This window comes from Sinocyclocheilus anshuiensis, unplaced genomic scaffold, assembly GCF_001515605.1.
Source record: "Sinocyclocheilus anshuiensis isolate Anshui unplaced genomic scaffold, SAMN03320099.WGS_v1.1 scaffold846, whole genome shotgun sequence".
NCBI classification, from domain to species: Eukaryota; Metazoa; Chordata; class Actinopteri; order Cypriniformes; family Cyprinidae; genus Sinocyclocheilus; species Sinocyclocheilus anshuiensis.
The window spans coordinates 771,004-775,628 of NW_015540906.1; the positions used below are offsets into that span (position 1 = coordinate 771,004).

General features: G+C 38.5%; 1 protein-coding gene across 7 annotated transcripts in view; it reads right to left on the reverse strand.

Moving 5' to 3' along the window:
- LOC107689139 (THO complex subunit 2) overlaps window positions 1-4,625 on the reverse strand; it is a 101,128-nt gene that overhangs the window by 66,086 nt on the left and 30,417 nt on the right. The gene's annotated exons all lie outside the window — the stretch shown is intronic.

A 4,625-nucleotide genomic window follows, 5' to 3' on the forward strand; every position in this document is an offset into this window, starting at 1 on the left:
TCCCAGAGCTGCTGTGAGAGTCACTTTGCGAGAATTTTACCATTTCATTTGAGAAAACTAGCATCATCATACTGTATACACACAGAAATTTCATGGCAACCTGTCAAAATAAAAGTACGGTTTAACATGTAACAGAAATATATTAGGCCTACTCTTGTATTATTTTGTACAGTATAATGTACATTTTAAATATTCCATTTTCTATCAAATTTAAATAAAACAATTAAATGATAAAAATAAATATTACAACCAGATTAATCACTTAATCGTAGAAAGAAATAATACAATTATTAGCCTATTAAAAAATGTTTTAAAAGTGTTTTTTATTTTTCTTCCATGTATTAATTTCAACAGTAACCTTCAGTTTGTTTGCCAAAAAATAAAAGGATTTAATTTTCATTTGATTTAAAATAAATGTTTAATGCCTTCATTTGATTTTCAGAAAAAATAAAACAAGAATTTCTGGAAAAAAAAAAAGAAAAAGTTTGTAGGGCCCTATTGTTAAAATGTTGAAATTGAGACTTTGACTTATTTTTTCACTGAAATAAATGTTTTTGTAATTACACAGAGTAAAGTACCAAAAAAAGGTACCATTGTGGACCGGCACAGAAATTCAGGTACCGATACACCGGTTCAAATGTGAACGGTACCCAACCCTAGGCATGACAGATGGGTGTCTCCTCTATCGGTGAGAGTGAACGGCTGTCTATGTCCCGTCTCGCTCGCGTTTTATGAGTCTTCATGCCTCTGCACTGATTTCTTATCACACATGCCAGCAGGAGCATGATGGACTGTCACGTGAAGCGCAGCGCCTCTCGGGCCGTTCTTTATAACGCCGTTAATTGTGAGCGCGGGGGGCCGTGTTTTCCCTCAGACTAGCAGAGCTGCTTTGTCTGAAGTGTGGCACAAAAGGGCCAATTAAAAAGTCAATTAATAAAGTAGCTGGGGAAAACACACACACACACTGGAGGAGGGCACAGAGCCAGCGCTGGCATTGTGGAGTTTCCATTCGAGCTGGTGAGCCGACAGGAGCTGCTGACTGCTAAGCTATGACGGTGTCATTGGTCTTAATAAGGGAATCTCTGTGTGTGTGTGTGTGTGTGTGTGTGTGTGTGTGTGTGCATTTCCCACGTCACATCAGGTGGCCTAATTGGTTTGCTTAACCCTCAGAGCACAATGAAAAAGCTCTAATGACATCTTCTGATACCCAGAAGCCTTACAAAGCTCACATGAACAACGGGACGTCAGCAGTCTCTTAACATTTTTATAAAACACACTTTTGGCACACCAATCAAATAAGTCATGAAAAAAGGATGGGAGGAAAAAAAGATTTGATGCATCGCTATTCTCTCTTAAATGATTCTGCAAATGCGGTAAAAACTAAGCTCAGAATTTATGGAAAACTTTCATGCATCAGAGATAGCAGTATTATAGTTGCTGCCAATTACACAAAACCCTTGAACAAGTATCTAATATTACATTAAGTTCGGAAATGTTGAAGCAAATTACAAGGACAATCACAGGCTTAATTTGCCCGATGTTCCAGCTCCTACAATGTGTGATTTTACCAGTATATCAGCATTTTCTCTTCCAAACGCTCTACAAAGACATCATTAATGCTGTCTGGAATGCAATTAGATAGTTTATTAGATACGCGAAACTCACAGACGGCTGCTTTCAAATGCTCATGTGTGCTTTGTGTGTTCACTCGTGGGCTTGAGGCTGTACGCATATGCAGTGGTTATATGAATGAAATTAATCAAGGATTAAACAGACAGGACATCCGAAATGTCAAAACACATCTGTGCATTAGTGTGAATTCGCTCTCCTGTATACTCCATTCACATACGTCATCAGTAATAATCAAACGGCAGAGATGCTCAGAAAAAGAGAACAACCCCTCAATGCAGTGCACGGAGCTCTCAGATGGATTTGGGAGAGTGTGTGTGTCTCTTCAGCTCCTCCGGTCGTACTGCTGAATGAAGCTAGCGCTACTCCTCCGTGTTTCTCAGTGCTCACAGATCCTCCGCAGCAGCACTGCAGTCGAACACACCACCTGCACCTCGCCTCACAGCACACACACTCCGCTAATGTCTGACAGCTCGCCTCACAGCACACACACAGTCACGCAAGGCCACCGAATGCAAAGTAATGCATGCAACAAATAGCTTACAATGGGTCAAGCTGAGTACAAAACTGCTTAAAGCATTTCAATTTCAAAATTTCACTTGTTTATAACTGTATTGTTAATGCTTTCAATTAATAAATTTAAGGTTCATGTTAAACTTAAAAATGTTTAGTAGTTCAATAAAGCTTTTTTTTTTTACATTTCATTATTTAATTTTTCATATATATAAATAAAAAGAAAATACTTTGGACGTTCATCTAAATGTGAATAATAAATGGATTTAATGGTTTATTTAGATTTAAATGTCAAAGTGTATTAATATATAAGATGTTTGACATTTTTAGAAACATGTTTAGGATAAATATGGCACAATTTTGTTGCTAAATCTGACTAAATAGAGCCTCTTTTGTAGCAAGCTGTCACATTCAAGGCTGCATCCTCACATCGAGCTCAACAAATATTTATTTCCTTCACACGACTCCAATCATACTGGCTCCTCTCTGTCCTCGACGTGATGTCTTTCAGATTTCTGCAGCCTCAGGCTACAACATCGATTAAAAGCAAACTACTAACCAGGAAAAATGAAGGCAAACCATAAAAAAAAGCGTGACGAAAAGTAAAAAAAAAACATGTTGGATAAAATCTAATAATATTTATGTGTAAAGAAAAAAGAATGAAATGTTGTAAAATCTAACCTTAGTCCGGTCATATTCATCTATCAATTCAACACTTGAAAAACACAAAACTACCTGCACAAGCTACAAACAGCATCCAATGAGAGACTAAACGGTTGAGAGCAGTCTGACACATAGACTCAGCCCGTTTAACAGGCGACCTTGAGCTTCCTTCTCTTTCTCCCTGAACACTTTTGACGTGTTTAGCCTCAGCTCATTCTCCGCTCGCTCCCTCTCCATCCAATTATCTGCCAAAATATCATCATTTATTCAACACACTTGAAAAGAAAGCAAAGAATCGGATGCAGCAATTCTGCAAGCCCTTTCAAAGAGCTCATCTCTATGCACAGGGGACTGAACACGCGCACACACACACACACACGCGCGCGCAGGGCAACATAAACCTTGTTCAAGGAGAACTGCCTTTAAAGTTGCACTGATGTAACATCCTAAATCTACACATTGTCTAAGTGCAATGGCTGGAGTTAAGAAACTGCAGAGGAAAAAACACAATGGAACAACCTCAGAGCTCATGATAGGTCTGTCTGCAATTATAAAAATGAATCATTTAAGTAGATTGCATATGTTCCTATCAAAATCAAAACCAAATCAGATTTCATACCTAAAATTAAAACAATCTTCATCTGAAGAAATTAAACTACACTACCCATAATTCTGTGTGGAGACCCACCAATAAGAGCTGTTACCATAGAAACAGGGATTTCAGCAATTTCCTCAGCAGCGAGGATCTAGAAGTTAGTTAGGTAATGTTAAGCTGGGTTTGTTAGATAAATAGTTCACTCAAAAATGAACATTCTGACATTATTTCCTCACCTTCTAAACCTGTATGTAGGGATGCTCCGATCGATCGGCCGGAGATCGGTATCGGCCGATAATCACATTTTATGACTCGATCGGTACTCACTACACTTGGCCGATCTCACGAACCGATCGCGATTTGAGGACGTCAACGCGTGAGGATGTACATGACGTGTGGGGACATAAATGATTTGGCGCTGCAGTCATGTCATCGCCGGTGTGGAAATGCTATGACGTTTCGTGAAACAATTAAATATTCGCTATTTGTCATGTATGTCTTGCATGATGATATGATGAATGGATGGTTCATTTTTAACAGCAGATTCAGTGACATTAGTATATTCTGTGTGATGGTGATAGAAATTAATCTTTTTCAATACGTTTTAATTGACTTTTACCTTTTATGAGCATTTTTACCTGTGAGTTGTCACAGCGTGGAGGACGGAACAAAACCCCGTTGGAGCCGTAAGGGATAACGGTAACATAACACGCTGATCGTGGGCTGCTTTTAAATGAACATTTATTTATAAAACAAAATATCTTCTTTGGTCATATTAGCCTACTCAATAGCATTAACACATTTTATTGATAACGATATTTTGCTGAGTGTGTTATTGCGTTGATATCTTAAGGACTACCGTGGACAGCTGACTTCTAAAGTTTTTGATATTCTTTATATTCTGTGTGATGGTGATAGAAATTAATCTTTTTCAATACGTTTTAATTGACTGGGTGAACTAACTATTATACTATGGAGCGGCAGGACTTACCACACATTTTACAAGATTATATGTTTGTCAGTGGTACTGAGGATCTGCAAATCATTCGCCATCGTCCTCAGTCATCTCTCATTACTCTGTTTATGTGGTAAGTGAAATTTTATAACAGGCAACCGTTACACCGTGTCTACATCGGACTCGACGGTTGTCGTGTCGCGCCGCATCAGCTAAAGTCTGTCTACACTGGACGCGACAAAGCGACCGTTGAAAATCATTTGAAATTTG